Source organism: Lygodium microphyllum, chromosome 15, assembly GCF_053477565.2.
Source record: "Lygodium microphyllum isolate KBCC chromosome 15, Lygodium_microphyllum_v1.1.10, whole genome shotgun sequence".
Classification (NCBI taxonomy): domain Eukaryota; kingdom Viridiplantae; phylum Streptophyta; class Polypodiopsida; order Schizaeales; family Lygodiaceae; genus Lygodium; species Lygodium microphyllum.
The window spans coordinates 37,531,854-37,557,420 of NC_141149.1; positions in this window are offsets into that span (position 1 = coordinate 37,531,854).

Here is a 25,567-nt window from a genome sequence, read left to right on the forward strand (position 1 = left end):
TGGCGAACTCGTTGGGAGTTCCGCCCACCTACTTCCCTCAATGGGCGTTCTTTAGTTATCTAATTAGGTCGTAACACATTTATGTGTGACATTTAAAATCAGCTTTTTTAATTAATCCTTTTTAGGAAACAGGGTTCATTCATGTAATTTACAGCTCAAACATGAATACAGAGCAAGCAATCCTTTGACAAACCAGTTCAAACAAATTCCTTAACTTATCTTCACGTTAATCTTTATCTCCTGCCCATACAAGAGAAATTATGTATCTTGATGGGACCTAAAATGGGCCCACAATGGCTATGGCACTAGCTAGACCTCATACACACAACAGACAACCCCACCACATGGCCTTGCGGCCAGGAGCATATGAGAATCACTCTATACTAAATGCTAATGTCAATTCTACGTTTGTATTAGGTCATAGTTTAACATTTTCCATCCCTTATCCTTAGAGGGAGATCCCATAACATATAGGCATAGTGCATCGTAGCACAAACATAAGGAAGCACCTCTCGGCTCCCGCGGCTCTATTGTGACTCTCCTACACCTTGGGGATTGGCCCTAAGATGCATCGCTCCAACATAAAATACACATGATACAACTCGACTCTTTCATTTTGAATGTATTCCAGGAGATACCATGTGTCCTTACCAAACAATTCCCAAAAAAATGATCAACTAGCCTACATATTAGGTTGTCTCACACACTCAAGCATAAGTCATCATAAGGGAAAACAGGTGCTATGCATCCATTTCTTCATATTGCGATACCATGGTTGATATGCATATGAAAAAGTGGATGATCCTAATGTGCTCAAACATAATTTTCAATAAAAAATGTATCGTGCACAACGAGGCTTTCCAATGCTCATTCACTAACTTGTTGCAGCGATGTATGGATAGCACCGAGACAATGCTCATGCTATTATCCTCTTAATTAAAATACAAAGAACCCTATATCATGCTATGCATCAAAAAAATTAGCAGTAAACAGCCCCCAAATTGCATCATTCAAACACCCCACCCCCTACTTTTAGGTAGTGCTTCCGTTGCATAGGTGTAGGGGTTCATTTTGTAATGTTTTGATGTAGAAAAAGCAATAAATCACGAAATTTGACAAAGAGATAGGAAAAACTGAGACTAAACCTCATACTCCTCCACTACCATACATTCACAAATACTCATTGTATTTTTTCTTATTTTAGTGAAGTATATTCTTATTTTTTTCTATTTTCTCTTATTTTTTAGTATTTATTTGATAATAATTACTATTATTTTTTATTTTTTCATGCCAACCATTTTAGCATACAAAAATTTAATTTTATTTTCCATTTTTCCCATAGGAACACATTTCACCCACTTGAAACAACAAAACCATCTTTTTACCCTTAAAAACTGCATTTCGAGTTTTATAGGATTTAAATAGTGCATGAATATCATTATGAAATCAGAATTTTCTGATAGACAGCAATTAAACATGATGCAACCAACACTCAAACAATTTTTATCACACGAGAACATCGTTTCCATCATAAAATATAAAAAAAACTTCATTTTCTTCATTAAAAATAGTCATATTATTTTTCTACGAAACTTGAGATGCATTAAATGATTGTGTGACCAGCGGAGCCTCCATTGCTCTCAATTTCATGCTGCACATCAAGCTTCAACATCTCTATTAATCTCCATCATCATTTGCTTTAATCTCCTTCCTGATTCCTCCTTCAAGATAATGCGCATGAACAGCCCATAGAGGGGAGAGAGAGGGAGGAGAGAGAAATACTAAAAATGAGATTTTTAAATACTCCATTAAAACGGGCAAGCTTACAGCCATCTTGTTCCACTCTCTACTACCTTGATCAAGAATCTCCCTCTCTCTCTCCAAACACGGAGATGCATCGATTGAAAATGAGGAGGCGCATTGACGCTTCCCTCTGTTCGACAATTTTTGCATTAGTTTCAAGGCTTTTATTAAGCCTAAGGTTTAAAACATTAGAATAACCGATTCATGTTTTTGTGTTCAGACTATCCCGCAAGTGGATATTTCAATTTTGAGGGGGCAAACGAACTCCTATTTGCAATCCAACTAGACAGGCAGCTTCGTGGCGTCGAACTCCGTCAATTGGCCCAAACCTTGGAGGGATTAAATGGGGGGCTAAACGACCTCCGATTGACAAACTGAGACTTGCATTGGATTCCTCATGTCAGAATGTATCTAGAAGAACTCCAGCTCAACCATCTACCACCATTTGATTTTTCATGAAAATTGGCTTGTTGACTTGTCCCAACCATGTTTTCGCTTTAAAACGAGCTCAAATCGCTTCTAGATCGGCTTAAAGTCAGCTCCTAAAATGCAGCTCTCATTGGCGACCACGTGATAGGGCAACTCAACCTGTCGAACCCCAGGTACAAATTTGCACATCAACACAAGCACAAAGAGAATCAACTTGATACAAAAAATACTCAACAAAACACATCACAGCTTCACGCTACGCCTTGACAAAACCAAGGCATGAAATCCACAAGGAGTAGACCTAGCGCAATCCAACAGAAGGCCAAAACTAGTCACTAACTTACGGCTCCAACATGGCCAAGCTAAAAAGAACTATCAGAGAGCTCATCGTAAGTGGTGGTCTGAACTACCTACCGAACTGAGGACAACTCAACCAGGAGCTCCTCTCAGGCGGCGAGGACTCCTATATCTTGATCAATAAATATTGTCTTTTAGCACATTGTCCATTTAGCCTTTTATTTTCTATACTCGAGCATGTAAAAAGGAGGGAGCTGAGCGTAGTGACCCAAGGAGAACAAGGCATCGGTCTCAGGTCCTGTCTCGGTACCCAAGAACCTACCAAGCCCTCGCAAGGCGACACTTAATCCTTTTCTAACGCTCGCTTTTATTTTCGCTCCAACCGTCTCGTATTCTTATTCTTATTTTTATAGCTAGTTGCCACCCCTAGGAAGACAAGGCATCGGCCTTGGGTCCTAACTTGTCCCCAAGAACCTACCAGGCCTTCACAAGGCAATGAACAATTGCTCGAGGATTTTTCTTTCTTTCCTTTTTTATTTTTATACGGTTTAGAACCCCTTTTTACACACCTTCGTATATTCATATATTTTCAACTATTCAGGATTTTGCTTCTTTGCATCATCATTTTGTCTGGCAAGCGTTTCTAACTGCCTCTCACAACTAAGAGAAACTCCTAGAATGGCCGCCCAGTAGGTCAGCAGAACAGGGTCACTAGGATTGCCTTCTAAAACGGGTATTTTAATGCCTGACAACGCCTTTATAGGAGGCAGCGACTACTCAGACCTCCCACAGACATACTAACCTATACTTGGGACTTCATGCCTTGACTGCCGATTCCCAACAAGAAAATGAAATCCCTCACAAGTACACAAATGCATATAATATAAAAGAATGGTACTCGTAAAAGGAAAGATATAACATGGATTTGGCCACAAGAAGCTTTGGCACAACAAAGGCTCCCCCCAGTTCCACGTAATCTGTCTAGCAGAGCACTAAAACAGAAAACCATAAAATGCACACACACTACACATACAAATGGCTCTCGTGGCCTAAAATGGATAGGTCATTCTAATCCATGCAATACATGTTTTTCTTGGCATATACACCACATCCTATCAAACTAACTAGGATACCTAGGATAGCATACAATAGGACAGCTAGCCCCATGCTACTCATGCCACGCAACTCAAGGTTTGATCTTGGGCTCTTGTAAATCCACTAGCCCAAGCCTTTCTACTGATATTACCCCGATATGGCCTATCCTTCCTTGGGTACCATTGGCTAGGTGAATGACATCATGGGCTCGCATGTCCCACATTTATTGTCATCCAAATGAATTGGTCGTTCAAGCGGCTTATAGGCTCCTTCGGCAGAAAGAATCATTGCTTGGTGCTCATTCGAACCTTTCCTATTTGGGTTTTGGCATAAGTTAGTGTTGCAATCCAAAATAGGTAGGGTTTCAATCCGAGACCCATCACATGACTGTATCCTAGAGTGGTGCATATTTTTAGATGTATCATTATGGCCTTTTATCACACTTACGTGGGAATTGATAACAATATATCTACATGGTGTTATTGACCTTGTATCTAATGCACCAACCACATTTTGAGAGATCTTGGGTTTCCAACCCCATCTCACATCCCTTCTTTCATTCTTAGGCTGCCTCGACTACCCACATTGGTCCAATGGACTCACTATGGATTTATCACTATTACCACATGGCCTCACAACCTTATGGCTTCTATTTAGTATAGGTGGCCCTTTGGCATGCTGCATCTTCTCTATATGAGATGTTTTTACTTGCTCTTTTCCACTCTGCAATTGCCTATTTATAGGAACCATGCTCTTACTGATAGGAACAACATCTACTCAAAAGCATGACTCATTTAAAGATGGAACAGGTCTCTTTAGAGCCTTTCCACTGGCAAAACTAGAACCTCCCATAGGATACTTATTCACACTCATAGGCCCAATGGTTCTATCAATGTTACTGTCACAACTACCTCTCATGGAAGCATTGCAAGCCTTGATGGGACTTATTGGGCTTGGAATATTTTAATCCCCAGGGGGTATATTATCCCTACTATTGCCATTTTCTGCTTGGAGATTTTGGCTACCAAGGTTCCCCTCATAGGCTGCCTTGGTATCAACAAGTGAGCTGTCTTCTAGATCGGCTTAAAGTTGGCTCCTAAAATACAGCTCTCATATCCCTTCTGTCCAATAGAAGTACAAGGTCCAAATCACATGGCATCATAATTTCCATCCAATATCTAGAATAGGATCTTCCAGCACCCTAGACATTGGGCTCACGGCAATCTACAACTCCGTTCCGGATTAGACAAGGGGTGTCCAGAGTTCCAACTGACCCCAAGCAACCTAGGAACGAGACACAACTTCTGTGGTTGGCCTTTTCGCCACTCGACCTTCGGCCCGTAAATTGAGTAGTGCCCTCTCGGGTGGCGTGACCTTGGAGATGATCCACCCACGCAAAATATCCTTCCTTAATGAATCCAATTAAGAATCAAGCACAATCAAGGCAATTAGCCTGGTATCATCATCCAAGAAACTTTTTAATTGTATTTAAATGTTTTACGATACATGGCATGATTTTATGTTGTCTTTCGAATACTTGTGATGCAGTTTATCCTTTTTTAATGTCCTATTCCCGTACAGGTCTAATGCATCTCATGTGGGAATCAAAGCAAGCATTTATCAATTTGGAAATACGTTACTTACGATTGGTACCTCTATTGGATGGGCAGTGATGTCCTTGATCCGAGGCCTTCGTTGCGAGATTGCTATCCGTGTGTGTGATATCTTCCACTTGGGGGCCATTCTCGATCTTTGTCTTCCCTGGACGCGAATCACACAAGACTTCCGTGCCTTTTCCTTGGTTATCGGGGGTCGAATTGGGAAGAGAATTAAATTGCGGTAGGGAATAATTTTGCAAAAAAGGGGAGTAGGCGCATGAGGCCACCCTCTTCGGAGGGGAAGAGAAAGAGTCCCTTTTCAAAGGCTCTCTCCCTCCCTCCCTCTCTCTCTCTCTCTCTCTCTCTCTCTCCCCCACCCCCCTCCTCCTCCTCCTCCTCCTCCTCCTCTTCTTCTTCTTCTTCTTCTTTCTCCCTCTTCTTCTTCTTCTTCTTCTTCTTCCTCTTCTTCTTCTTCTTCTTCTTTCTCCCTCTTCTTCTTCTTCTTCTTCTTCTTCTTCTTCTTCTTCTTCTTCTTCTTCTTCTTCTTCTTCTTCTTCTTCTTCCTCTCTCCCCCTCTCTCTCTCACCCTCTCTCTCTCTCTCTCTACTTTGGCAGCAAAAGGAGGGGGCAAGAAGTGGTGTCATCTTCTATTTATCTCTCTTACCCTCCCTCTCCCTCTCTTAGTAGTTGACAGTCTAGAGGCATCCCCCCTTTTTTCCTTACCTTACGAGGCAGGGGGGGGGACTCCTTGGCCCTCTGGGTGGCCATGAGCTCGATATGCCCAAGGGGGGGTGCTTGGCCATGTGGCCTTCCCCCCTCCATTATCATCTTTATCAACTTTCCCTTCTACTACGGCTTTGTTAGCATCATCTCCTCCTCCCTCATTGTGCTCATCGCCATCCTCCTTCTTTATATCATCACGTTCCTTCTCCCCTTGCGATCATCGTCATGATCTTCTCCTCATCCATGTTGACTTCTCCCCCCTCGCCACCTCTCGGTGATGGCTAGGGGGGGAAGGAATATTATTTTTTCATAATTACAAGGCAGGGGTTCTATGGGTTGCGTGGGGGGATATTACATTTTTGCATATCAATGCGTGGGATTCGACGGCCTGAGTTGCCCTATCCCATGGTTGCCAATGAGAGGATTTTGGAGCTCGATTTAATGCAAGAAAGTGTCTAGGAGACGTAAAAGACCAATTTTTCATGGAAAATGAAATGGTTGTGGACCAAGAAGCTAGATTTTTCATGGAAAATGAAACGGTTGTGGACCAAGAAGCTGGAGTTTTCCTAGATAGAGTTGGATGCCATGAACACAATCAAGTCTCACTTCATCAATTGGAGTCCACTTGACCCCCTATTTACTCCTTGCAAGCTTTTGCATTATAAAGCAGCTATGTGATTTGGGAGCCAAAAAGTACGCAACAGAGGCCAACTTGATAGATTTTGACGTTGTGAAGCTACTTGTCAGTCAGATCTCGAATCAGAGTTTGTTTGGGTCTCCATTCGGTAAAAAACCACTTGCATGTAGTGTGAAAACTCAAAATTTGAAAAGGATATTTTAGCGTTTAAAGCTTAACGAATTAATTAAGAGGCTTAAAGCCTCAAAACTAAACAACATGGGCGAAGGAGCATGTATTTTTTGTGCCCCATTTTTGCATTAAAAAAATGGATTTTTTACATGTTGGCATCAAGAGGAATGGAGAATGGAGAGGGCAGCAAGATGAACCATTTTCACACTTCCAATCACTTCAATCCATGCAAAAAATGATGGAGTAAATGGAAATATCAAATTCTACTATTTTTCTCTCCTCTCTCCTCTCTTCTCTTGTTGTGTGTTTCCTGTCAAGATTGTGGGAGAGAAGGAAGGAGTCTCACTTGTAGCTTTCTTGCTTGCACAATGGGGGAATACACACAAGGGTGGAGGCTGAAAACAGTTTTCCTCTTCTTAGTTGTGTAAGCCAAAAAGAACTCTCATACAAAGAAATAGAAGAACCCTATATATGGGTCTCAAACCAAACTCAACTAACTAAGGTGGCATACTAACTAAGCCACGAACTAGAGTAGATAAGGATAGCTATCATGTAGCTATTATTCATGGGCGGTGTACCAACCGCATCTGCAACTAACACGTCGGTGACATAAATGCACAACGGTCACCCTGGTATATCACGAGTGGAGCTCGATATCTCAACACTCCCCCTCGAGCTCAATCCCAATTCCTGCACAGCAAGCAGGTCTTTGAACTTGCGCAGCTTCTCTGTGCCCAATGCCTTTGTGAATATGTCAGCTACCTGATCCTCTGTGCTGACATAAACTAGATCAATAAGACCTAGTAAAACCCTCTCTCGCACATAGTGATAATGCACCTCAATGTCCTTTGTTCTAGCATGATAGACTGGGTTATTTGCCAAGTGTATACTACTCATGTTGTCACAATAAATGACAACTGGCCCATCTGTAGACTGATGCATATCATAAAGTAGCTTATGCAACCAAGCTACCTCACATGCAGCCATTGCTGCACCCCTGTACTCAGCCTCTGTGCTCGACGAGGCAATTGTAGGCTGTTTCTTGCTGCTCCAAGTGACTGCAATACTCCCAAAAGAGAACACATATCCACTGGTAGATCGTCTATCAGAAATACTACCAGCCCAATCAGCATCAGTGTATCCATGCAACTGTATCTGAACCCCAGTCTCATATAATAGTCCATACTGCAATGTGGACTTCACATACCTGAGTATGCGTCTAGCCGCATCCAAATGTGGTTTCCTTGGAGCCTGCATAAACTGACTTACCAATCTAATAGCATAGCTCAAATCTAGCCTGGTAATAGTCATATAAATCAAACTTCCTACTATGTGTCTGTATATAGTAGGGTCTTCTAGAAGCTCACCTGCATCTGTGCTCAGCTTCACATTCTGCTCCAAAGGAACTGAAATAGGCTTACAGCCTGTCATCCCATATTTGGACAGCATGTCCAATCTATACTGCCTCTGCAAGAGCTGTATCCCACTTGGTGATCTAATCACCTCAATGCCCAAGAAATAACGCAGCTCTCCCAAATCTTTCAAGCTATACAAGGCTTTCTTCAACCTGCAAACAAACTCGGGATGAACATCATGCACATAACCTAGTGGCTGCTCCATATAGACCTCTTCTTGTAAGTCACCATGCAAGAAGGCATTCTTTACATCCATCTGATGTAAAGACCATTCCTTTGATGTAGCCATAGCAATGACTGCTCTTACGGTTGCCATCCTTGCAACCCGACTGAATGTTTCTTCATAGTCAATGCCGTATGTTTGTGCATACCCCTTGACTACTAATCTTGCCTTGTATCTGTTCACAGAACCATCTGCATTGTGCTTCACCTTATAAACCCACTTACAGCCAATTGCATTCTTACCTTTAGGCAAAGGTACCAATTCCCATGTAGCATTTGCTTCCAAGGCATCCATTTCTTCATCCATAGCTTTCTCCCATTTTTCTTTTCCCATGGCTTGCTCAAAAGAAGTGGGTTCTGGTTCCTGTATCACTTTGACCATATATGTATAGTGAATGGCTGTAAATCCATCATATTTCAATCTATCCACAGGATACCTAGCTCTTGTAGACCTGCACAAAATAGGTTCACTCCCAGGTGCTCTCAAAACATCCCTGGTCTTCCTTACTCCAGGTGTAACAATAGAAGGAATACCCAACTCATCATCAATGCTCTGTTCTGAGCCACTGGATTCACCATCCACATAAGAGTGACCCGCATTCACATCAAACATGGGCTGATCAACCTTCTCTTTTCCTTTTCGTGATACCTGCATACCACTATCTGCATTGCTTTGAGAAGATTCTCCTGATCTCAATCTGCCTATCCATGGTGAAGAATGTGAACCACTGCTAGATGACGCTCCAGGTCCACTAATATTTTGTGATTGCTGCTGTGAATTCTGTGCAGCATTACCATTTTGTGCATCTACATCATCAATCACATTTACTGGTTTATACCAACTACTCATCTCATAAAAAACAACATCTCTGCTCACTGTAAACTTACGAGTAGAAGGGTTATAGCATCTATACCCTTTTTGCTGCAGAGAGTAACCAATAAAGATGCACTTCTCAGCTTTTGGATCCAACTTGGATCTCAACTCATCTGGCACATGTACATAGGCAATGCAACCAAAAATTTTCAAATGAGAAATATCTGGTTTCCTACCAGTATACCTCTCCTCTGGAGTCATCCCATGTATTGCTGTAGTGGGAGTCCTGTTCATTATATAGACTGCTGTAGCCACTGCTTCAGCCCAGTAAAAATCTGGCAAGTCTTTTTCGTTGAGCATGGCATGAGATACCTCTCCAATATGCCTGTTTTTCCTTTCTGCAATTCCATTTTGTTGTGGGGTATGACTGCATGAATATTGCTGCTTTATGCCATGCTCCTGCAGGAACCTTGCAAACTCATTTGAGAGGTACTCTCCCCCTCCATCTGACCTAAGGCATTTTATCTGCATGCCTGTTTCTTTTTCAACCATAGCTTTAAGAGTTTTGAAGTGCCCAAAAACTTCACTTTTCTTTTTCATAAAATACACCCAAACTTTTCTGCTATAGTCATCAATGAAAGTGACAAAATAATGACAGCCTCCAAGAGATGCAGCTTTAGTAGTCCACACATCAGAGTGGATTAATTCCAATGGCTTCTCACTCTCTTGAACATGTCTAGGAAATGGTTTCCTTGCCTGTTTTCCAAATTGACAGGCTTCACATACCTTATGCATTTCTGCAACCTTGAATTTAGGCAATCCTGCAACAATATTTTGAGTCTGCATTGATTTAAGTCGTTGTACATTAACATGACCAATGCGTTTATGCCAGATATCAATATCTGCAACTACACTGGTCCCATGTGCAAACATTGCTGCACTCAATTCAGGCATGTCTGCATCCAATGTAAACATTCTGCCCTTCTTCTTTCCTTTTGCTATCAAGCGACCTTTATTTTTCATATCCTCAACAAAGCATCCATGAGGATTAAATCTGACCTGCAAGCCCTGCTCAACCATTTGACCAACAAAAACCAGATTCTTGGTGATATTCGGGACATGAAATACATCGGATAGGTATTTCTTTTTCCCATCCTACATAGACAAAGGAATTTTTCCAATCTGCACAATAGGATCTGCAGTATCATCACCAGCCTCCACAAATCCTGGTTTTTCCATTTTCCTTGCATCCTCCATCCATTCTGCATGACCTGTCATGTGGTTTGATGCACCTGAGTCAACATACCATACATCATTGCTTTCTTCTGCACTTGTCACAGAATTGTTCATGTGCTGCACCATAAACAAATGCTCATTTCTGTCATCACCCTGTCTACTAGAAGATGCATAATTCCCTTGTTGCAGTTTTCCATTCATGATGTCATTTTGCTTTTTATAGCAGTCTTTAGCCATATGACCCATTTTACCACAGTAGTAGCATTCAACATTATTGTTTGCATTTTGGCCTCTTTGCCATCCACCACGACCTCTTTGGCTCCCCCTGCCTCTAGAGTTACCACATCCTCCTCCATAGGACTGGTTTTCTTGAGTTTGCTACATATTCTGATTTCTACCACGGCCTCCAAATCGGCCTCCTCTACCTCTGCCTCTACCTCTTCTAGCATTTGAGTAGAAGATAGCTTCTTTTGAAGTTCCTCCTGAAGAAGATGCACCACCATTTCTCTACTCCTCAGAAATTAGAAGAGCAATCAACTCCTCAAAATCAGGAAATCTTTCACGAACTGAAATGGATGTCCGAAACTGTGCATAATCCTTTCCTAGACCATTCAAGGTCACAGAAACTAAATCATCATCTTCCACTGGCGACCCAATGGAAGCAAGTGCATCTGCGATCTTCTTCACCTTCATGTGGTAGTCATTGATGCTCATATTTTCTCTTTGCACATTGTGTAACTCTTGCTTGAGTTGCATTTTCCTCGCTTGCGTATTTGCGCTATACATTTTTGACAAAGTATCCCATGCCTCCTTTGGCGTACTTGCATCCTGAATATGCACAATCATAGAGTCTGAAATGCTGATAGACAGCCAGTACATAACTTTCCTGGCTCTCTCGTGCCATGCTTTAAATGCTTGCATTTGCTGTTGATTGGGAACATCAGGAAGAACTGGTTCTTCTTCATTTCCTGCAACAAATTCCCAATATCCTTTTCCCATAAGGAAATTCGTCATTCTAAACTTCCATGCTTGGAAGTTGTTCTTGTCAAGCTTTTCAGTGACAATCTGTGAAAGAGAATCAGACGCCATTACAGAACACTGCAAAAAATTCTGTCACTGCAAAGAACACAACTTCAGCCTCACAAGGGCAAATCTACAAAACTGACGAAAGTGGTATTTGACCACACAGTCACTTCCTAGTGACGATTTTGCATCAACAGGCAACATGGATGATTCTGTAACTCCCAATGTCTCTGCGCACAGGCATACGATGCAATTTCTACAGTAACTTTTCACCGACCTGTAGAACAGTGGCTGCACAGCATAAAGCTAGGCCTTTTCCTGAGTGCGTGCAGAAAACTTCCGCCTCCAAAATAGGCCCCGAAACGGCCTCAAATAAAGAAAACAAGGACGCCAAGGGCTAAAGCCAGCATATACTGCCCTCTTGCTTCACCGCGAAGGGCGTCTCAACCTGAGACAATGCACTCCTGCACTTTCCGGCTGTGCTACCTGCAGAGATCTGCTCCCAAAACAGAAAATGAAAGCAACATTGCTCCTCTTACCAGAACACCGTGAGCTTGGCTTGCTTTCTTGAGCTCCTTACCACGAATAAGGCTCTGATACCATGTCAAGATTGTGGGAGAGAAGGAAGGAGCCTCACTTGTAGCTTTCTTGCTTGCACAATGGGGGAATACACACAAGGGTGGAGGCTGAAAACCGTTTTCCTCTTCTTAGTTGTGTAAGCCAAAAAGAACTCTCATACAAAGAAATAGAAGAACCCTATATATGGGTCTCAAACCAAACTCAACTAACTAAGGTGGCATACTAACTAAGCCACGAACTAGAGTAGATAAGGATAGCTATCATGTAGCTATTATTCATGGGCGGTGTACCAACCGCATCTGCAACTAACACGTTGGTGACATAAATGCATAACGGTCACCCTGGTATATCACGAGTGGAGCTCAATATCTCAACATTTCCATGGTTGATTCTTTGAGAGAATGAGGTGGACTGAGATGCAAGATTTTGATCATGGGATGATGCTAGAGCATGAACAAGCATAGATCGAGGTTGGAAAGAGCATCAAGGGATGTTAGAAAAAGTGTTAGCAGGTCTCCAATTAGAAGACGCATACGTTATATGGCGCGATTTTATGAGTTAGTCATACATTTAATCATTGTATGATAAATTTTGTTGGTAAATATTTGAAAATGATTTTATTTGGTTGCTAATGCTATGATTGATCAGAAAATACAAATGTTAAGAAAAGTAAAAAAATAAATCATTTATTAATTTCTTTATAAACATGTAAAACTCGCAACATTGCAGTTTTAGAGAAAATAATACATTTTTGGGGTTTTGTCATGTATATGGTGTTTCCATGGGATGGAATGTGATATAAAAATAATTCTTAGTAAGCCTAATCAGTCCAAGTTCATAAATTAGAAAATATCAATGTTTATCAATAAGTAAATAGAGAAAAAGAATTATACGTCTAAAAAATAGATAAAATTTACATTTGTATTTATATATGTATGATAAGACTGAGGCATGAGGTTTCTTATCTTTGTGTTAAAGTGGGTAATTACTGCTTTTATGAGGAAAATATATATTTAATTTCTCTTTAAACCTACCATCGAATGCACAACCTTAAGTGGTAGGGGGAAGGGGGTGTTAAGGGTTGATAATACACTGAATTTTGATTTTTTTTGTGATGCATGGAATATAGAACATATGGTTTAAATTAAAAGGGTTCAATAGCATGAGCATGCTCGGTGTTGGCCCTAGGCATGTAACGCAACAATCTCGTTTAGAGTAAATGCATGAAAATAAATGTTTTTACACTTTCACAATGCTAGTTATCAATAAGGAAAAATGTTTGAGCACCATGAATCATACACAATTGCATTGCATGCAACATATGGTATCATCTTGGATGCACAAAAATTCTTTCAATGAATAATTACCTATGTTGAGGAGGTGAGGTATTGTAAGCTGTAGGGTATAGTGGTTCATTAAAAGAGTGGAGCATGGTTCATATGTATTCTATGTATGACGGTGCATCTTGGGGCCAATCCCTAAGGTGTAGAAGACCTGTAGTGGGGCTGCAGCAATCAATTGAGGGGTGCTCCCTTTGTCTATGATTACATGGTATATGGTTAGGAAATCCCTTGCCCTTTAGCATGTGTCTTTTCATCTCCACAACGGTGCGATTCCTGTGTTCCACAATATCGTTTTGTTGAGCTGTGTGAGGCATCATCAATTGATGCTTGATCCCTTTGCTCTTGCAAAAGTCTTCAAACTCCATTGAGTCAAACTCACCACCACCATCTATCCTAAATTTCTTCACATTTTTCCCTATTTCATTCTCAATGAGTTTTAGCTATTCTTTACACTTACCAAAAGCTTGAGCCTTATTGAAAAGGAAGTACACCCACATCTTCCTATTAAGTCATTGACAATCAACATAAAATAAGAAGATCCCCCCAAGGCATGTGTAGGCATCTTACTATACAAGTCAACATGCGCCAACTCTAGAGGAGCTTGTGCTCTATTCTTGCTTTCCTGTGGAAATGCCTTTCTCTATTGCTTGCCCATCATACAAGCTTCACATGGTTCCTTCAATTCAATCATTGCAGGTAGGTGAGAAAACATACCTTGCTTGTGCATCTCCTTCGACACTGCAAATCCGATGTGTCCAAACCTTTCATGCCAAAGCTTACTTGTGCCCACTCCAACGGTGGCTGTAAGAGCACTTAGCTCATACAGGTTGTTCCTTCTTTCTCCTTTTCTAACAACTTTGCTAGCACTATCGAGAATTTTTGCATGTCTTCTTGAACCTCTGTTCATGACCAAGACCAGTCATGGTAGTAACTGATAACAAATTTCTCCTAATTTTGGGAACATACAACATATTTGAAAGAATTTTTACTTCACCATTTACAAAAACAAAAGAAATAGTACATGTGCCTACAAGAGGGAATTTTGCATCATTTCCAACCGTCACAGTGATGGATTCTTGTAGAGGCTTCATAGAACTGTATAGACATTTCTTGTTGGTCATGTGATGAGAGGCCCCACTATCCAAGGCCCATGAGTCAGTGGTAGATTCTTCTTGTGTTGAGGAGCACACTTCCTCAATGGTTGCCACAAATAACTCCAACTCTACTTTAGTTGTATTGGCTGTCTATTTTCCTTTACTTTTGAGGGTACCATTCTTTTCATCTGCCTTCTTGCACAACAATCTACGATTGCATATCCTTTCTTCATGCAATAGAAGCACTCTCCTTGAAACTTCTTCTTACCACCCTTCTTCTTTTTGTCACCATAATTTTTGGTGGAGGAACCACCTTTGCCTTTTGCATTGGCAAAGAATGAAGCATCTCCATTGTTGCTTCCTTCTCGGGCTTTCAGCCTCAACTCCTCCTCCATCAATAATGCACAAAACTCCTCAAAAGTCAAAGCTTGAGGTCTCACCTGAGTATTAAGGGCAGTTACTAGTCTATCAAACTTTTGTGGAAAAATCCGAAGACACCTCCAAGCTAGCTCCTTGCTAGTCTTTTGTATCCCAACACCAACCATCTGGTCATGTAGATTCTTAATCCGAGTGATGAATGCTTCAACCATCTCTCCTTCAGCAAACTTCTCTATTGCTAGTTTATTCTCCAAGTTTTGAATCGTTTTTTGGTTTTGTGTTTCATACTGACTCCTCAATACATTCCAAGCCTCTGATGCTTTGGTTGTATGTTGAATCAAAGTCAAAACACTGCCAGAACAGCTTGTAACTAAGGCACACAATGCATCTGCATTCCTTTCTTTCCAAGCTTGTAGAAGATCTGCATTCGGAGGAATCATCACACTAGAACTTGATGGGTTGGGGGTAGGCTGTGGTTCTATGTGTCCCCAGCACATCTCCAAAAGCTCATAAGAATCAAGGATAGTTGTAATTTTAAACTTCCACAAGGTGTAGTTTGTACCATCTAACTTGCCTTCACTGAAGGTTGGTGGATGAATCCTCAGTGTTTGAATAGCCAGTACAACAAAACCCCGTCTTGCACCGCTTTTTTTAATGCACCAGAACCACTTCCGGAAGATGAGATAGTTTCTCTTTGCTATTGAAGCCTTTGTCTCTTATGCACTCTTCGATCCCTAAAGCCCCTTGGGCTCTGATACCATGTAAAAATTACATGGTGTAGTGAGAATAGAATCTGATAAAGAGATAGAGAGTACACAACACATTAGAGGATAAATTTTTTAAAAATTTTAGCTCCAAAAAATTGATACAAAGATGGCTCTGTCTACCTGTGCGATTCCACTGTGAAGCTTAGATGGCGATCTAGACAGAAGATAGGTGAATAGCTTAAGGCTAGGTTGAACAACTTTGATTGGGTGAAAGGATGGATCATGAAAACTATGAAGGGGTCTACCTTTTTGAGCTTGTGAAGGGGGTCATGATGAATGACCTTCCATATGCACCTTGTCTGATGACTTTCCATGTGTATGTGTGTCTGTTGACCTTCCATGTGCACATGTGTCTGTTGACCTTCCATATACACATGTGTCTATTGACGTTCCATATCCACGTGTCTGTCAACCTTCCATGTGCACCTCCATTAGTTGTCTAGGGAATGTTTCATGGAATATTCTATTTACTGTTGGCTAGGGCCCCTAATAACTCCCTTACCATGTAACTCGATGCAATGTGCCTCAAGTTGCTACCACCTTAACTACTCTATTTAACCCAAAGATTAAACTCACAACGGTTATCTTTTTTCCATTCGGTCACATAGACCCCATCTGATATACAAGTCAGGACTCAACCAATATCTAAGCTCAGATATAGCTTCTCCTCATAATGGGAGCCTTACAACTTTGAGCACCATGGATCATTGGTGGCACCTTATGAGGGTGGAGCATTTAGCATATCTAATAGGAGCCCCCTCTCTCACATCATCGATGATGTCATCGAAATCACTAAAAGCAAGTGTTCCCTCTTTGTACCCCCCCTAGATTACTATATAAATAGGGATAGAGTGTCATGCTAGAATAACAACAACCCATGTAGAAGTCTCTTTGTTGTTGATGCAACAAAGCTCTATTACAATCAATAGATCCTCTCTCTCTCCACACCTACGTGGAAGCACTATTCAAATCCATCAAGCTTCTTCCATGGCTCCCAAGAGATGTCGAGATTCCGCTCATAATAGGTGAATCCATCAAGCTTCTTCCATGGATTCTTTTGGATTTGTGAATGATGAATTATGTCTCTTAAGATTCCTCTCGTAATAGGTGGACGAGTTGTGGATTGTGGTGGTTTGGGACATTGGGGTCCCTAACCTAATGCTTCATAACACTCTGAGGAGTCTGGAAAAACTCACCTGCATGTGGGGGTCATATGCTCTCTAGGGAAGTAGGTGTTTTTGGTTTTACATCACTCGATTACTTGAGAGGGCAAAGGGATAAGTGATAAGTGCACGTGCTATGTAGGACGGCTCCTAAGGCTCATGGAAGCTTAGAGGGGCTCTGAGCCAGTAAATTCCATGTCGACCATGGACAAAGTGCGATCACATACACAACAATCGCGAGGGATTGAAAGGTCCTATCCTAGGCTGGACAGTGTCTTTTTGCTCAAAAATAGTTTTGCACCACTTTATGGAGTGACGGTTCTACTTGTTATTATTATATAAAGTATTTGATTTTCAAATTATTTGTTATGTGCTAAAGATTGTTTTAATGAAACCAGTTTAATTGAATAATAAAAGGAAGCTGTTTTTATATGTCCAAATAGCATGGTAGTATGCTTTGCTAATTAGAAAACTAAAGCAAACCCAATTGAGAAAGGTGGGAGGCTTCGATCCTGACGATTGAATGCCTATGGTTGGGTGCAGTGGATAAGTTCCAACACTAGATAAAGCTAATTAAATCGTGACCCTCCCAATAACGCTAGGATTAGTTACTAGGTTTAACATCATTTTGGGGGGCTGGAGTTGAGATTTTACCTTATGGATAGGGGGATCAAGTTACACTCTCCCTCGCCTCTCACTCTCTTTGAACCAAGTGCGGTGTTAGCCTCACTGGTGCCTTTGATTGATTACAAAGTGGTCTTTCTTAGGTTGGTGTTAGATTGTTGTTAGGAGTGACTTGTCCATGATTCCCCTATGAAGCTAAACTCAAATTCCCATGTTCAACTAAGTCCTAGGTTTCCCATGGGGAGACTGGATGGTGATGTGCATGGATATGAATTTCGGTCGACTAATAAGAGGACTCATCTGGGTCTATTGAAGGAGGCACCTCACAAGTGGTTCCTAATTCATGATACATGAGAGATTTCTAACCAAGGAATAGGTCACACATGGGGATATATTGTGGGGATAACATCCTTCTTCATTATGAGCTATGTAGGATTTGATGAGCTAAACAAATAAGGATGGTTAAGATATACCTTTTGTTCAATGCCTTTGTTGAACGTTATTAGACATTGGGAATGAGCCCATACTTAAAATCTTGTGGGTATATCGGAAAGTGCTACAAATAGTACAACCCGAGAGAGTTGTTGTAGTGCTTAGAAGGCCTTATTTTGGCATGGAATATTTTTGTTGCCCCTAAGAGCCACCACATTATGTATTTACCATGTACATGAGAATCCACCAAGATATGAGAGTATAGACCCCTGATACTTTTCATGAGGAAAGGATCCATGAGATGGTGTGTTGTTAGTTATTTTTCCTCTTGTGATTACATAAAGAATGAAAATAAGCTTGCTGATGAATACAAGATAGATTTTCTTATAGTAAGATCCTTGCTTCTTTGGTGTTCTCTTGAGAGATCCAATGGTGCTACTCCTTTTGCCACCCTAGTCCATGAGGCTTCTCTTCAAATTCTGTTGCAGCATGGGTGGACATGAGAAAATCCTTGCTCCATGTAAATAACAAGCCCCCAGATCATGCAGATAGGCTCTTCTATATATGGCACTTGAGTCAAATAAATCCTTTGTTTTCAAGTTATGATTATGCTTAGCCTACATGTTCAAAGATGGTCTCTTTCTTGCCATTAGCAGACCACATCTTGGTGATAGTATCAACTCTATCGTAGTCCATTGCAGCTGCTTCATCCTTCTTGTTTACCTCTCTCCACAGGCCATTGACATAATTTGACTGTATAGTAGTCCACGGGAGACATGCCCAAAATGGCTACTCTATTAGAGGATGCCCTTCTTTACCCTTAGTTCATAGATCCTTAGAGACAGATAAGAAACCCACTTACTTTGTAAATGTACCATTACACAAATTCCATGAGACTGATCTCCATTGTATTTCTTCTTTTGATAAATAAATATTATCTTATTTTCTAAAGTTGACTAAGAGAGAGTAGGTAATTTAACTCTTGGAAAATCAAATATAACATTTAGCTTGTGCGGTAATCAAAATTGCTAACTAGTGCAAATTGATGAAGCATACAAGGAATTCCAAGAGAATAAGTTTCTTCTCAAGCAGACACCACCACCTAGATTTAGCGATGAAGGACCTAAGGTGGAGCAAGATGCGAAAGCTTGGAGTGAGGCTATGGACGACTATTTTCTAGCCACTGAAACTATTGCTGCAAATTATTCCATGACTACTTGTCTTTGTCTTATTGACGAAGCTAAGATTTGGTGGAAAGAGTTTTGCTAAGATAAAAGGGTAACAAAAGCTTCCCAAACTTGGGAGTAGATCAAAGAAACTGTGAAAGGACATTAACTTACCCCATCTTTTGAATCTATCAAGATGAATGAATTCTAAAACTTATAAAAATTAAACCTAACCTTAGAAGGATACTATTCTAAGTTTGTGATTCTGTGCAAATATGCACCCCCCATGACAACATCTCAATAGATTGCAAGGTTCTACCAAGGACTAAATCCACCCTTGGACACTCGCCTTGAATCAATGAAACAAAAAATTCTCAAAGATGCTCTTATGCAAGCAAAGCTTATGGCCAAGGAAATCACTCAAAATGTCCAAACAAACCTCCAAATAAACAACTATGGAAGGGGCTACCCAAACCATAGTGTCAACATGGCCAATGCTAGAGAGAATGGTAAAGCTAATGCAACCACCCAAGGACCAAATGGGATAGGCAACAGGCAATGCTAGTAGTGCGGAAGGACTAGGAACCTAAGGGAAAATTTTCATAATCGTCCTCAAAATCCTAACCTAAACTAGGTTGGTGGAAGAGGTCAAGGAAACATCAACAACAACCCAGGCTGTGGACGTGGAAGAGCAGTTGGTGCTCGAGTAAATACCATGATTGGACAGCCCAAGGAGTGCACATTATGTGAATAAATTGAAAGAGGATCCATTCATGCTACTATGGAAAGGAAAGGAGCTGAAACCACCAATGTTCAGTAATTTAATCTTCAGCTACTTACAAGAGTATGTCGTTTACAATTTTGATTGATTCTGGTAGCACTCATTCCTTTCTTGCACCCAAAATAGTTAAAAGATTGCATCTAAAATCTAGGGGGACAAGAAAAATGATACTAAAAATTGGCTAGTGGGAAGGAAATCACCTCAACTGAAACTGTAGGGAAACTTCAATTTGAGTTAGACAGCCATACAACTAAAGCAAAATTCCAAATCCTACCACTAGGATGCTACAATTGCATTCTAGGAATGTGTTGGCTCAAGAAGCACAAAGCCCCACATCTATGTGCTGAAGAGGAAATAATATTTCAAGACTTGGAAGGAGAAACCATAAAGGCATATGGGAAAGTTGGAAGAACTAGAGTCCAAAACTGGAGTCCAACTAGCCAAGGCAAGCCGACTTAGGAAAGGATTGAAGAAAGGTCAACCAATCTACATGATTCGGTTGAATAAGGTCAAAAAGACTAATGAAGGCACTTTACCTTCCTAGATCAATGACTTTGAGGATGTCTTTTCGAAAGAACTGACTCAACTGCCTCCAAATCATGAGGTTGATCATGAAATAGAATTGGTTCATGGAGCCAAACCAGTGTCAAAACGACCGTACAAAATGTGTATTCTTGAAGCTATTGAGCTTAAGGGAGCAACTGAGGCAACTGATAGAGCAAGGATATATCCACCCAAGTAATTCACCTTGGGGAAGGCCTTTCCTCTTCCAAAAAAAGAAGGATGGAACACTTAGACTCTGCATTGACTTTAGAGGACTAAACTAGGTTACAGTCAAGAACAAGTACCCCATACCCATGATATATGAACTTTTAGATCACCTACATGGAGCCAATGTTTTTTCCAAGATTGAATTAAGGTTTGGATACTATCAAATCTCAATCAAGGAACAAGATATCCCAAAGATTTCCTTCAACACACTAGGTTATGGTCATTATGGATTTTTTGTCGTGCCATTTGGATTAACTAATGCCCCAGCCACATTCAATCGTCTAATACAAGACATCTTTTGACAATATCTAGATGATTTTGTGTGATTATTCTTTGATTGTATACTAGTGTACTCCAAATCAATAGAGGAATATTAAGGTCACTTAAAGATCACCCTAGTAACACTCCATGAACCTTAGCTCTATGCCAAGATGAGTAAATGCATATTTCTCACTGACAAGATTGAATAGCTTGGATACATTGTTTCCACTAATTAAATATCAGTAGACCCTACCCAAGTCAAAGATATCCTAGAATGGCAAATACCTAAAACAATAAATGAAATCCGAGGATTTTTGGGACTAACAGGATGGTACCGAATCTTCATCAAAGATTATTCCCTCATTGTTGCACCCTTGAAAAATCTTTTGAAGAAAAATACAATAATCATTTGGATCATTGAGCATCAAGAAAGCTTTGATAAGCTTAAAGAATCTATAGCCACTGCACCTATACTAAAACTCCCTGTGACTTCAATCAATCATTTGAGGTGATCACTGATGCAAGTGGACTTGCAATCGGTGGGGTGCTAGTAAAAGAAGGAAGACTAGTGGCCTATACTTCCACAAAATTGAAGACCTACGAGTCCAACTATGCCACTCATGACCTTGAGTTACTCGCAGTATTCCATGCCTTGAAACTATGGAGACACTACCTATTTGGAAGGAAATTCACTTTAATGACAGATCATAAAAGTCTTAAGTGGATCCTCACCCAAGCTGACCTAAACATGAACAAGAGTTTAATTTTGAAGTCAAATATTATTTAGGGAAGGACAACACTATTGCAGATGCCTTAAGCCGAAAAGCCTTTCTTAATAGCATTGTTGAAGTTCGAAGCTTAAGAACCATATCCATACCTGATAACCCTGTACTTCAGCTTGTATGCTTCATATTAAGAAACGAATTTGGACTTGAGGCTTTTAAAAAATTACTTGTCGAGCTATCACATAAGTGACAACACGTAATTTTCTTAATATCGAGTCTTGCATTAAATCCATTCCACAATCTGACACAAGAACATGTCTCAATGTTCCTAGCCAACAAAAATCAAAGACATCTCGTAAATAATATTACGACAACTTGATCATAATTTTTTCCGCATTATATTTGATTTAGTGTTCTTGATTCCATTTAATGCATCAAAGATCACATTGATTTTATAACTGCACGACAAATTGCAAAAGCCTTAATCGATAGACAAAGAATCCACAAGAACGAGAATGATATTGAGTAAGTTAAGTATCAAAGAGTATGGCATGACTTTATAAACTAGATAAGTCATGAGGTGACTTGGCCAAAAACAATCAGATGAAGTCGTTTTGAAGAAACAAAGACGTTTTTTAAAAAATAGGCCAAAATTCATGAAGTTTTTTTTGCATGGAGGGAGAGAAAGTATAAAATAATAATCCCCAAGCCACCATCCAATAGGTAAGCAATCAAAATACATTTTTAGTAAAGCTCACTTGGCTCTTGAAAAGTAGCCAAAATAATGAGTTGACTGCATGCTCCCCCTTCTGCTTATAGATATACCCCCTCTCCTTCACAAAGAAAGCAAGAAGGAAGTCCTTGTGATGAGGGAAAATTTTCTCTACTTCTCTCATCCATTGAAGCTTTGAGCTTGAAAGAGAAAAATACCCTCATTCTAGCTCATTTTCATTTTCTCTATCCCCTGTTACACCTTTGTCCCATACAACCATACCGCTAAGTGAAACATTGGCAAAATATTTTTGGATGACCACCAACTCTTCTTGAACTACCATTTCAAATTTTCTTGACATCCATGGCTCCACGTGGTCGCAAAAATTCAAAAAGCCCATTTGAAGCAAGGGAAGAAAGGAACACAGTCGATGGAGAAAATGATGCGGTAGGAATTGGTGAAACCCTCATTACTACAAACCTGATAGAGGTAACATCTCGTCAGTTTGGAAAAAAATCAATGTTTTATAAGCTTATTGCTATATTTAGCGTTAAATGATTATACATACATTCTAACGAAAATGCATATAAATTGCCACATAGGAAAATAAACTAAGATATATAATAATTAATTATTCAGTACAAAGACTCTTTCACTTGGAAAAGGATTATATGACTGTCGTTAAGAAAATATCATAGTTATGGTTTATTTTGTGATATTTATTGTTATTTCATTAATGACACATGTGATCATAATAACAGAAAAAAAGTAGATGGTGTTAGGGAAGGAAATACTTTATAAATTTTTCTTGAAAGTGACTATCTCTATTTCATTTTGCTAACGATAAATAGACGCATAAGAGTTTTATAATAATTCATAGAAAATTATTTAGATAATTAATGCATTAAATCAATAGAAAATTGTATAAGAAAATATATACTAGATATGTATAAATTAGGTGCATAGTAATATAATTCGATGTCTGAAAGATGAAAAAAAATTACACATGATTTTTGCATTGCCTAAAATAATTTTTTCGAAAAAACAATTAGCATTGCACTTATGACATACCTAAATGAAAATTGTTCTTTCTAGATAATATTGAAAGTTCAAAAACTGGTCGAAAATTGTGAATTAAACTATTGAATATGAGTAGAATAAAATAAAATTTATTTTCTTGTTAAAAACACACACAATGCTAATATTAATGATTATATTAGTGAGAGCGTCAATATCATGAGTTAAGGTGGAACCTAAGAATAGAAACCCTAGATTTTAGTGGGAGTGTTTCCTATGCTAAAAACACTTGTTGTTGTTGTTTCTTTTTTATTTGTGCATGCATTGATGGTTGCACAAGAAAAATTGATTGTGCTTGCAGTAGTTAGATCTGATTGTAAATATATAATTAGGATAATAAGAGAAAAGATCGTGCCATGCCTCCCCCATGGCTAGATGCAGAACCTTGCTCAAAGGGGGGTTGTTTTGTATCACCGCAAGGAGCTTTGGACCCCAACAACGAGAGGTTGCTTGGTGAGGAATCCGTTAGGTAGGAGGAGGCAAGAGTGCCAAGGGGACTCTAGCCGTAAACCTCTCGATCACTGCTAGGAATTTCTTAATTCTCACACAAATCAGGATGGGATCTTGGAGTCCTCGATACTAGTGAAGGGACGAAAATCTTGGAGGGTTTCTTTTCATCTGTATAAACAGAAGAAATTTTTAGTGAATGGAGGTTTATCTTCTACATAGGCAGAAGGAAAAAATAAGTACAAATAATTTTTTATAATAATAAATAAATATATTTTGTCAAAATACTATTTCTCTATCTTTGTGTTATGCCCTAAAAATTACGCAAAGGAACTTGTGATATAATGGGTTAATTAACGAAGCTGCTTTTATATGCCATACCTTAATGTGATAGATAATTACAAAACTAAAGAAAACCATTTGTGGGAAGCAGGTGGGCGAGATCCTTGACAAATCCATCCTACGAATGGGTGGTCTCGATAAGCTGGGAGCTTGTCTGAAGAGATTGAATGAAACATTAATCAGGAAAAAGCTAAGCGTTAACTTACCTAGGGTCAGGTCTTAAAACCTTGATCAATAATTATCTTAGGGAAAAGTTGTGGTGGTGTGCCAAAACACCGTTAAGGTTACCTGAATCCTAACCAATTACTAGAAAGAAGCATTGCACTCCATAAATCAAGGGTAACTACGATCGCTCTAGTCAAATGAGAAGCTCTTGTGGGACACCTTAGATGGAGCTAGTTGATGCATTGAGACCTCAGTTGTCAAATTAGGACCTCAAACTTGCAGGTTGATTCTCGTGGGGATAGTCAGTACCTTTCGTTACTATGGGTTGGACTTTGGGAAACCTAAACAATAAACCTTGTGTATTTTTGTGAGTGCGGAGCGAAGCCCTCTAGGATAGTTCCCCAATGGACCGCTAAAACGTGCTGCCATGGAATTGTTAGGTAGGCACGTGACATGTGGTATCAGAGCATAATTGAAATTAAAAATATCTATGGTTTTTATGAACAATTGTGCTAAGTAATAATCAACCTACTAATTGTTAAGGAATAAACTTTGGCAGAATAATAAATCCTGGAATTAGTTCCTTGTTTTTCAAGCAATGTACACATCTACACTGAACTCCACAGATGACGAGTAGAGAGGAGAAATGATGAGGATACTCGATTTCTTATATGATCCATCGCCTATGAATCACGAAAGAAGATGGTTCTAGGATGAGCAATATTGTTACATCGAGGCTGATCGATTCTTCAACATGCAGACTAATCTAAAACGCCTTGAATGGATGGAAAATGTAAAAGTAGCTGAGGCCTTTATCTTTTGTCTATCCAGAAGGAATCCACTTATGATTACTAGTGATCAACAAATACGTCTAGACCATTATGTCTATGACAAAGTACTAAAGGTAGTCCAAGTCGACAGGAGTATAATCCAAAGACATCGCAAGTATCGAGATTACCGTATCCATGGTTTTCCAGATTTGCCATTTCCACAGTATAGGTTTCTAGACATTGACATCAATTGGTCTACTTTCTTCTACATGAATGTAAGTGATATCCATCCCTGAAAAAGAAAGATATAATGATATCCTATTTTGGAAGTAGTACATAACATCCAACCTATCCTATTGATGTTGATGTATCTCTACTTGTAAACATTTGCCATTTGTAAATATCCCTTACTTATAAAAATCGTAGCATATGGCTACTAATAATAAAAGATAACAACGGCTATATTTTGTAAAAATATTGTGCTCTTTGTCCCATCATTTTTTTACA